Source organism: Cannabis sativa, unplaced genomic scaffold, assembly GCF_029168945.1.
Source record: "Cannabis sativa cultivar Pink pepper isolate KNU-18-1 unplaced genomic scaffold, ASM2916894v1 Contig5, whole genome shotgun sequence".
Taxonomy (NCBI): domain Eukaryota; kingdom Viridiplantae; phylum Streptophyta; class Magnoliopsida; order Rosales; family Cannabaceae; genus Cannabis; species Cannabis sativa.
The window spans coordinates 348,407-360,323 of NW_026870041.1; the positions used below are offsets into that span (position 1 = coordinate 348,407).

At 30.1% G+C, this 11,917-nt stretch overlaps 1 long non-coding RNA gene and 1 pseudogene across 3 annotated transcripts; both read left to right on the plus strand.

The window, feature by feature from the left end:
* Positions 1–6,339: 6,339 nt before the first annotated feature.
* LOC133033370 (uncharacterized) lies at positions 6,340–8,258 on the plus strand. Of its 3 annotated transcripts, XR_009685591.1 has the most exons (4): positions 6,340–7,346; positions 7,490–7,586; positions 7,688–7,770; positions 7,860–8,257. It is a non-coding gene; the product is annotated as an uncharacterized LOC133033370 (long non-coding RNA). The 3 variants fall into 3 exon arrangements; XR_009685590.1 differs by having other exon boundaries at positions 7,476–7,586; positions 7,688–8,258; XR_009685589.1 differs by having other exon boundaries at positions 7,688–8,256.
* A 614-nt stretch (positions 8,259–8,872) lies between these two features.
* LOC115714776 (uncharacterized acetyltransferase At3g50280-like) lies at positions 8,873–10,773 on the plus strand (annotated as a pseudogene).
* Positions 10,774–11,917: the final 1,144 nt, after the last annotated feature.

Genomic DNA, 11,917 nt, shown 5'->3' on the forward strand with positions numbered 1-11,917 from the left:
AGACCGTATATAATAAATAATATGACTATATGTATAATTTTGAATTTTTTTGTGAGTCGAGATTTTTATTGCATGAATTTTAGATTTTTATGTTATATTTGACTTTTAAGAATGTTTTTATATTATTATTGATATGTTATAGATTTATTACTTATCATGTATAATATATATTTTGAAAAATAAAATTAAAAACTTAATAAAAATAGTACGATTACTTAAAAAAAATGAATAATTATAAATTCCACTTAAATTGTATTTCGAACAAAACCAAACCGTTTTTAATAGTCTAATTTGGTTTGGTTTGAGAGATTTATGTCTGGTTTGGTTTCCAATATTCAAAAAATCGTTATACTATTTGGTTCAAAAAAAAAATATAAAAATTCAGACCAAACCAATATGTGAACAGCCTTAATAAAATGTTGTCCTCTACCGACACCATAACTATCTTATTTTATTTTATTTCTGTGTTCTTATTAGCTATTGTAATTATAAATAAATTGATAATAACAACAATATGGCCCAAGCAAACAACATTAATGTTGTCTGCACTAATAATTGCTCTAAAGTTAATGCTCATTACATTGTATTTGATCTTATTCTATTATATAATATTATATTAAAATATATGAATTTATATGTGTTATTAAAATATTATTATATATAGTATTTTATTATCTATATATATAAAAAGAGATATGAGTTTTAAAATATCTTTAATTAGCATTATTTGTTCTCTTTTTAATTATCTCTTTTATAATTTCTTAATAAGATTAAAATCTCTATCAATTGTACAACAAATTTTATTTTATTATTCTCTTTTTGTTTTTAAATTTTTTGATAAAACTAAAATCTCTATCAATTATACAACAAATTTTATCTTATTATTTGTTCAAAAAAAAAAAGCTTTATTATTATTATTTTTCTTAATTCTTTATTAAGAAAACACTCAAATATAATTTTGGAAAAAAATTCTACAACTATTTATTTTCTAATAAATAAATTACAACCTAATATAAATACTGTAAGCGTACACCACTATTCAAATACAAAATGCTATATAATTACTTATATATATTTATATAATAGTAATAACAAGTTAATATAAATCACATTCCTCCCTAAATTAATTTTGGTATCTCTAATATGTATATAATTATCACTGTTTTGAATGCATTGTCTATTACAAGCGAGATACAATGACAACAAGTTTGAAAGAGTATAAAAGAGATACGATGATAATAATAAATTTGAATGCAGTAGCGGTATGGTAATTAAAATAATTTTGAATATAATAACAATTACAAATGAAATACGGTGATGAGAACAACTTAAAACTTTTTTTTTTCAATTTACGTAACTAAAATATAATTTCTGCATCAAATATGTAGTAAGTTATCACTTTAGATAAAATTTTATGGGTTATAGTGTTTAACACGTTTTTAATAAACCTATGCAAAATCATGATTTTTTCTATTTTTGTTAGTTATAAAGATTTTAATTTTAAATATTTACACGAATATAGAAAATTAGACTTTTCTTTATGTTTATTGAATCAATCAACTAAATAAATAGTTTATTTTGATTTGTTTGATGAGTTTGTTATTGTGACAGTCAGTAGTCCCGTGATCCGTAAGGGGAAATACTGGGTAAGCTGTGCAATCCCACATCGCCTGGGGAAGGTCAAGTGTGATGATTTTTAGGCTATGGAGGTATGGGACTATATACATAGTTGAAGAGAGCTTAAATGGATTGATTGGTACTACCTATATCAACAAGGTGCATCTTGTTTTTCGGTAGTCCATCACGAAAGAAGTCCACAGTTAAGCGTGCTTGACCTGGAGCAATTTTAGGATGGGTGACATCTTGGGAAGTTTTCCCAAGAAGCGTGCGAGTGAGGACAAAGCATGCTAGAAACACTCATGTTGGTTTGTAGGGTCAGTCGTTAGTCCATGAAGCAGCCAGAGCGACGTACTCGTGTATAAGAGCCATTCATTCCGTGGGTGTAAGGACCAAATGGAGGCTTGAAGCGGGAACGTTACAAATGGTATCAGAGCTTAGACCCAGCCAGAAGTGTGGTCGACGAGGACGTCGAACCCCGTAAGGGGGGTGATTGTGACAGTCAGTAGTCCCGTAATTCGTAAGAGGAAGTACCGGTCAGCTGTGCAATCCCACATCGCTTGGGGGAAGGTGAAGTGTGATGATTCTGAGGCAGTGTAGGTATGAGACTACATAGTTGAAGAGAGCTTAAATAGATTGATTGGTACTACTTATATCAACAAGGTGGATCTTGTTTTTCGGTAGCCCATCACGAAAGAACTCCACAATTAAGCGTGCTTGACCTGGAGCAATTTTAGGATGGGTGACCTCCTGGGAAGTTTTCCCAGGAAGCGTGCGAGTGAAGACACAGCATGCTGGAAACACTCGTGTTGGTCTGTAGGGTCAGTTGTCAGTCCATGAAACAGCCAGAGTGACATACTCGTGTATAAGAGTCATTCATTCCGTGGGTGTAAGGACCCGTCGAGGAAAGCATTGAAGAAGGGACGTTACAGTTTTGTTATAAATTTACATATGAAAATAATAAAGTATTTGAATTATTAACTCGATTTAATAGATATTATTTAAAATATTTATGATATATAATTTGAATTTTATAATAAGTATTAATTGAAAATATCTAACAATTTGTACCTAATTTTAAATATTCTTTCTCAGTAATATAAATATTTTAAAATTTCAAGTTTTGACTTTTATTTTATCATTTTAAAATTTTAAAATATTTTATTCATAAATAATAATTCAAAAAAAAATATAATTATAAATAATTTAAAAAAAATAAAATATCTAAAATACCTCAAAAGATATATTTAAAACCACTGCACGAAGGACAGTTATGTTACCTAATTTTAGTATAAATTATAATATGATCATATAATATAAATTAACACTAACATCACATTATAAAAGAAATATGATATATAACATAATTTAGTATAATAACTTAATACGTTGTACCATATATTTTGATTGTATGTGAAGTTTTTTTGAGTATTGCTATTAGGTGTCGGTAATACTCTATTAGTTAAGGATATTCTTTAAAAACTGCAGTTAAAGTTAGATTGTTTGCTAGCAGTTCAAGCTATTCGAAATTCATTACCTATACTTTTCTTTTTTTAAAGTTATTATAAAAAAAATTTCATAAATTTCTTATATCTTTAAACAATATTTTTTTAATTTTTTATTAAACGATGCTAACATAGTTGTTCATAGTCTTACCGGATGAAACTATGAAGTTTTCTTCAAAGAATTTGTTGTCCGAAAATTTCTTGTTTCTGTAGAGTTGAATTGTTATAATGGGATATATTGTAATATTTTTGTTATTGGTTTGTTCTATTTTTGCACCATTTTTATGGCTTTGGCGCCTTACAAGGCTATAGCGCCTATTACATGGCTGGCCCCTAATTATTTAGGGTAGTTTGTTTAAAATTTTCACGGCTTCTTGTATTGAAAATATAATAAAATGTTGGCACAATAAAATTACAAAATAAACAAGTTATGCACTAGACAAATTTTACTAGTTGGAATATAAGGGTTATTTAAGTTAAGGTATGATGTAAAGAAAATTTTAAAATGATATTTTAAAAATATTTTCAAGTGAAATAAGGTTTAAGGAGGATTAAGTTTAAACGATAATAGCTTTTAGCTATGGTTAGTTCATATTTTTAGGAATTATTAGCAAAAAGGGAAAGGGGTGGAATTTAATATTCGTATTCTAATATTTTTATTTAAAATTAATCAAGTAATTTAAAGAATAATAAATACGAAGATATTGTAATAAAAGGAGGTATCCTGTCAATTGCGAATTTATTGTGTTCAGATATATTTGGGAAGTAAAATTTTATGGAATTTGGTTTGTAATCTATGTGGTATAGGAAGGTATCATTATAAATATTTTTATGGTAACTTAAAGGATACAATTTTTGGAAGTTTTACAACTTTTTGGAAATTAAAATAGGAATAATTATGTCATAATAGCTAAATTGGATTATTTTAAGTAATTTCAATTCAATATAGATTGATTTGATTATAATAAGGTTTACCATAAATAAATATGTATAAAAATTACTTTTTTGGAATAAGTACAATAAAGGAATTTGTAATATTTTAGAAATGGGGACATTAATAATGAATTAATATGGTTGATTTTGTCTATTTTGAGAAGGATTATGGAATTAATGGGTCTTTAATGCTTAATAATCAAGGTTATTTGTTTTATTGTATTGAATTACACTAATCATTGATAATCAAGGTTATTGAAGTACATTATTCGTTGCTTACTTTATTATTGCGATAATTTTCAACGTAAACTTTTGATATCCTATGGATGGGAGCATTGCAGGATTTTTGTTATTACTAGATTACATATCAAAATTTTTAGGTTTTAGGGTCTTAGTAAGGGATAGTAATCCTAAGATGATGATGAAGTAAAATACAAGAGTTAAGTTGCTACTAGCCAAGGGGTCTCCCTTTGGCTAGTTATAGTATTTTGGGATCTAGTTTTTCAATTTTTGAGTTTTGAGTGTTTTGATCGGATTGATTATTTTCTAATAAATTTTTTGATTTTTTGATTTGTTTTCGGTTATTCATATTCGTTAGCTTTGGTGACTCGCTATCAACAATGGGGAGATGTAATTCAACAAGTTAGGAGCGTTGTTTGAAGATGTTATAGCTTTATTGTCTAAATTTCCGGGGCGAGTTTGTCCCATGTGGCTCGCTACGAGAATTTAGCGGCCCATGGCTTGGCAAAGCATGCTCTGCGGTTAGACGATGAGCTATCCTGGTTCGAGGAGGTTCCAGCGCCGGTGGCGGACGTGGGCGTCGTAAATTCATGAGTGATTCTAATCACTTTATCAAAAAAAAAATAATAAGAGACCCAATTTATTTGTGCGTGCGCTTTGTTTTCTTTTTATTAAACTTTATATAAATAATAAAGGAGGAAAAGGAAAAAATATAAATGTGGTATCTGAATTTTTTACAAAAATATAGCATACAAAAACTCATAAAAATGTAAAAAAAAAAAAAAAAAAAAAAAAAAAAAAAGCCATAATTTTTTTTTTGAATAAAATTCGAGGATATATATTAATAAAACTAAAAAGACGAGTTAGACCTCTCGGTCGTTACAGAAAAAGTTCCTTGAGATGGAAGAAGGATCAACTAATTTCAAAAAATAACAAATACAATACAAAAAAAAATGCTAACGGGAACATCAAAAGAGGTAACATATGGTTATTGGTGCAAATTAATATTGGATTTTATGCAATTTGATTTAATAAATAATATAAGAAATTGTTAACCAATCGCAACGCGCTATATCGGTATATGGTGTTGGGCACCAGGGGCGGACCCACATTGTAGCGAGGGGGGGCAGTCGCCCCCCCTGAAAAAAAAAATCGAGAAAAAAATGTATATGTATTTTAATTAGTTACAACATATATTTGTATTAAAAGATTATATTTATAGACATAATAGTAATCTTGGTGTAATGGTTAAGGTAATTGGTAAATAGGTTAGAGGGTAAAGGTTCAAACCCCACTAACTACACTTTATATTTTATTTTTAAATTTATTTACGCCCCCCCTCACTTTAAATTCTGGGTCCGCCACTGTTGGGCACCGTATGGTTCCTAAGAGCATCTCCAACTATGTTTTCTAAACATACTCATTACTAAGGGTGTTTATCCAATTCGCACTATTTTGTTTATAGTGCATCCGATCCGCATTAAGTGTAGATTTATATTTTGGATCCAATCCGCACAATAGCTCAAATCTAATTCCATCCAAATGTAAAAGTGCTATTGGATCAGTTACTTAAAATTGGTTACTTTTCAATTTTAAATTATTTAATATTTATGGAAAAATATAATTTTTTTCACATAACTAGCAACAAAATAAAATAAATTATTTTTATTTTATATCTCCAACAACAAATTAAAATAAATAAAATAACAAATAACAAATTCAAATGAAGAAAAAAAATTGTATGTATAAAGAAATGTTTAATTTTGTTTTAAATTGTATGTAGAATATATATATATATATCTTTATATATTAAAAGTGTCTATCTAACGGCATTTTCTTTGGTTTAACAGAATATACTTAAAAATATTCTGTTAAATTTAACGACTAGGTTTGATCTCCCGTTAACAAATAAACGCAATAATTAAACCAAAAAATTAAACCATCTTTTAACTAAAAAAATAAAGAAAATAAACAGAAGTTTAACGTAACAAACCTCAGCGAAATTTTAGTGAGGTTATTAAAAAAAATTAAATAAACCTCAGAAAAACAAATTGATGTTACAAACTACTAACAAACCATCTATTTTCCAACCCTAAAATTGATTAACATCTCTCTCATTTCATTTCAAAGCCTCGGCAAAACCCCCGTCCAGCCTCTTCTCCCAAAAAATTAATACCCATTTCATCTAAAGAATCACTCTTCTTCATCTTCTTTCACCATGATTTTTGCTTTCCTTTTCGAAAATTTTATATACAAAAATAATAATACTCAATATGTATTTTGATACAGTAATCGGCACCATGGAAAAAACATATGCATAAACAATAGGTGTAATTATTATTGCTTAAATTTTATTTTAATTTATTATTGTGATTTTTGAGTTTATTTTGATTTTGACATTAGTAATTTTCTTAATCTCTATTTTAACATTGGGGTTTTATTTTAAGAATCATGTGGTAAAGCCTTATTTATTTATTTTTTGGGAGCTTCTAGCAATTTCAGTTGGTGATAAAATGTTGAATTTATTGGTGATAGGATGTGGTCCAGCAGGTCTTGCTTTAGTCGCGGAATCGGCTATGTTAGGATTAAACATTGGACTCATTGGGCCAAATCTCCCTTTCACAAACAGTTATGGTTTTGGGGAAGATGAATTTAAAGGTACCTTGCTTTGTTTTTATTTTTGATTTTTTTGATTTCTATGCTCTATACTATTTATGATGTAATATATTATTTGACATTGTTTTAGTTTTTAATGAGTTATTTGGTTGTCGCTTTCTCTCAGCCAACTATTGTGAGAAAATTTGAGATAAGCTACTTAAATACTATATCATATTACTGACTTTTTTTCCTTTAGAAAAAGTCTACTTCTGCTATATATTATAGAATTTAATATATTGAAATATGCATTGTTTTCATATCTCGGACTTACAAGGTGTATTAAGCTTGTATGGCAAGAGACCATAATTTATCTTGACAAGATAATACTATTCTGATTCGCTGTGCTTATGAACGAGTTAGTCATCATTTGCTTCAGGGAGAGTTGTTAAGAAGGTAAGGCTTAAGGCATGTTCAGCAAAAAAAACATCATATTTATACATGCTAAATTGCTAATAGTAACTTTTTAGTGAGAATTATGGAAATGGTATCCATAAATATGTGAAACGTATTAATTTTTCCTAGATGTGTGGAGTCAGGTGTTTCATATCATGATTTAAGAGTGGCAGGCATTGTTGGAGCCGCCAAAGGTCATAGTCTCGTAGCCTGTGAACAAAATATCGTCATTTCTTACAGGTTTTTTGTTTGATTTCTTAAATGGGGACTTCTTTAATATAGGTATCATTGCCTCCTCCCAATTCTAACGTAGTATTAAAGGCTTGTTACTGTTGCATTAGGAACTACTTCAGGTAAACTAATGGAGTATGAGGTGGGCGGGCCAAAGGTTTCGGTGCAAACTGTGTATGGTGTGGAAGTTGAGGTAGAATACATATCTAATAACTTCTCTCAACTTTTTGGTTGAATTTAGTCCATATGATCCCAATCTGATAGTTTTCATGGACTATATAGGGATCACTTGTTCCAAGCATAGAAGAAGATTACCCAACTTTTCTCTATGTGATGCCTATGTCTACAACAAGATTCTTATTTGAAGTTCCTCCAGTTGTCATCATTAGTTTTGTTGTGTTATGTGATTCTTCACCATAATAGCATGAAGGGAAGAACATGTATATGACTGCTTATGATTTCAGACTATCTTTCCAAAATACAAAGTTATATAACTATGTTTTTCTTATTATTCCTTTTTAATACAAAATATTGTTCACTTAAATTAATGAATTTTATTAATATAGAATACAGTTTAAGTTCTTTAAGATTGAAAGAATAAAATTGAGCTCATGTAAACAATGGTTATAAGAGAGTTGGTAGTGGTGATCCCTCATTTTATTGGAGTCATTTCTCATATTTTTGAGCTGGTGGCTTATAGATTTAACTCTTAGCTCTTCCAAGGGCTATAGCTTCAGGAGTTGTTTTAGATTCATATGAGGCTTTTAAACATGGATCATACGTTTAAAGAAAATAATTCACAAGAAGGTGTCTTATTTATCTGTATTTGTTTAAGGCACACAATTAAGAATTCTTAAATATATATATATAAATATAAATTCTTAAATTCTTAAATATATGTATTTTTGTTGCATTCCCTATGAGCAAAAAGAAACGTCACTTTATCTCTTTTTGTCTTGTTTGTTTTTTTTTTTTTTTGTTGATAAGTTTTTTGTCTTGTTTGTTGATTTGTTTTGCTTAATCAATTCTTGAGAAGCGTTTTTTTTAATTATTAAAACAATACATTTAGAAAATTTTGTACTTTATTTTTTTTTTAATTTAAAGAAACTTAAGACATTGATTTAGCTTAAATTTCATATAGATTCATTTTGCTTTTATTATATTTAAACTAATTTAATTTTTATCTTTTAAAACTTTACACAATCTAAATTTATTTCTTTAAATTTTACACAATCTATTACTTTTTTCTTAAAAAAAAAATTACTACTATGCTTTCTACTATTATCACACTATGTTGAACATTATCTATTTAAAATTTACAAACAATATTTTTTTAGCATATATATAACCTTAAAAAAAATTAAGTATACGTGACTGACTTGGCACGTAACTTCAATCTAGTATATTCATTATGTGCGTATACTCATTTCTCACTACTCTCACAAAATTAAACCAAACCCCTCTTATACCCAAAAAAAAAAAAAATGGAGCAACATAATATTTCTTCAAAAACTCATGAAAGTAAGATTGAGTTAACTCAATCTGACCTATTACTCATACAACATTACTATATCCAAAAAGGTCTTCTCTTCAAAAAACCACAAGATCAAATTACCTTCTCTCATCAATGGATCCAACGCTTAAACAGATCTTTCCTTTTCACTCGATATTTTCTTTCCACTCTCAGGTTGCCTTGTCATGACCCCAAACGACGACGTTCACTCTACTAAATCATTCTTCATTGACTGTAATAACGGAGCCGGCGCTTCATTTGACCACGTGGCATTAGACGGCGTTACAGTGTCAGATATTCTCGACCCGATTTATATCTCGAACGACGTCGTTTACTCTTTCTTTCCATTAAACGATGTTCAGAATTACCAAGGAGTTTCGAAGCCGTTAGTTGCCGTTAAAGTAACGGAATTAGTTGACGGCGTTTTCATCGGTTTAAGTATGAATCACTCCGTTGCTGACGGTACTGTATTTTGGCTTTTCTTCAACACTTGGTCTAAAATCTCTAACGACAACGAGAACGACGTCGTTTTAGCCAACACTCCTCATCTCGTTTTCGACCGCGAACAGTTTTCTAACGGTAACGTTTTCCCAATTCGTGTACCGTTCAATATTCCAAATCACATAATAATAGAAAGAGAAATGCTAAAGGGCACCACTGGTGCCTAGCACCCTCCTACGTGTCAATATCGCTATTGGTGCAATTAAGTATCGGGTCCCATATAATTTAATATAATAATTTTTATAGAGTATCGCTAGCCAATTGCAAGTCGCATTTAGAAGGTCTTGAAAGCCACTCGCGCCTAATAAAGAATGCTCTAATAGAAACTCCCAATTCAGCATTAAAGCAAAGAATGTTTAGTTTTTCCCAACAAAGCATAGCCAAACTCAAAGCAAAAGCCAACGCTGAAATGACCGAATTACCCTTCCCAACAACAACCAAGATTTCATCCCTTCAAGCTGTTATGGCTCACCTATGGGTCTCCATAACCCGAAACCGAAATCTCAAACCCGAACAGGAAGTGAGCTACAGCATCGTAATGGGTCTGAGGCAAAGAATGGAGCCACCATTAGCAGAAGGGTATTTTGGGAATGCTGTAGTGTTTGGGAGAGTGGAGACCACAGCTGGAAAGCTGGTTGAGAGGAATGGATTGGGCTGGGCCGCATTGCAGATGAACATTATGATTGGGTCCTACACAACGGAGAAAGTAAATGAGTACTTAAGGAGTTGGGCCGAAAGCCCAAAGTTGGCCACATTCACTGCAGAGCCCGGGTTTGGATTAATGACTGGTAGTTCACCAAGGTTTAATGTTTATGGGAATGATTTTGGTTGGGGAAAACCAGTGTGTGTAAGAAGTGGTAAAGCAACTAAGTATGATGGGAAGTTGACTGTCTTTCCAGGGGTTGACCATGGGAGCGTTGACTTTGAGGTTTGTCTTCGAGCTGAGACACTTGAGTCCATGGCTTACGATCAAGAGTTCTTGGACACTTTATCTATGTGAAAGTTTGTTGATGAGTTTATTATTGTGATGTAAAAGTTGATGAGTTTGTTTTCATGGAATTAATGAAAAATTCTAACAATTATATATTGTTATTATTTTGGAAAGAAGTCCCAACACAATTTAAACATTAAGATGATAATTAAAAAAATAAAAAATTTTAGTATGAAGTGTAAATAATTCAATGATTAAATAAAGGAGAATTATCTTATATTGTTTTTTTATTTTTTATTTTTAATTTACGGTTTGGGTTTTTGAAGTAGCTTTTCCAATAGCTTTATATGGGTTGTTATACTATTATTTGTTGTGATTTAAAATTTCTATGTAGTATCCGTAAAAATATTAAAAAAAAATATATATTATTTTAAAGTATAAAAATGAAAAAATTCTTAAATGAATAAATAGGTATGTATTTATGAGAAAAAAAATTACAACCAAAAAGAAATAAATATCTAAAATAGAAGGAAAAATAAACATGGAAATTTCAGCTTTCATTTGCTGTCTCTTCTTTTTTCTCTTTTTACCAAGTCTTCGTAATTACATATACAAGTCAAAGCACAAGCAAAGAAAATTCTACTTCTCTTGTTTGTCCACTTGTACGTACGTACACCAATAATATAATTATTAATGATAAGCTTTAAATGTGCACATATACTCCATAGTCCATACAACCACACCCTCCAAGAAAAAAAATATCACGATGAAATTAATGTTGTTCTTGATTTGGGTGGCTACCCTTTTGTGTTGTTCACTAGCACAAAACCAAGCCATAGATAATTCAAGATACAAAGCTTGTGCACCAAAATCTTGTGGTACAGGTCCCAACATAAGTTACCCTTTTTACATTGAAGGTGTAGGAAAAGACTACTGTGGACGCCAAGGCTTTCGAATCGCTTGTCAAAACAACAAACCGATTTTCCAAACCGATTGAGGTCCTTAAATCATAAAGCACATCTTCTACAAAAACAATTCCCTAAAGATAGCCGATTTGGATGTAGTTGACATTATAAACTCGTTCTTATCAAGTTTGGAGAAATCTTTGGTTTCTTGTGCCTCGAATTCTACTCATTCAACTCTAGTTGCTTTGGTGCCAAACAACGACAATTTGGGGAATACTATTAATGGTTCGAAGCAATATTGTGAGAAATAAATTGCTGTGCCAATTAACCTGAGTGGAAATAATTATAATAATCAAAGTATTAAAAGGGTGAATTATATTAGACTTTTGAAGGATGGATTTACTTTGTTGTGGTACGAGACAAATTCTCATTTATGTGAAGAGTGTGAGAGTAGCGGCGGGCGATGTGGGACTCAAAATGGTGGCCTTGT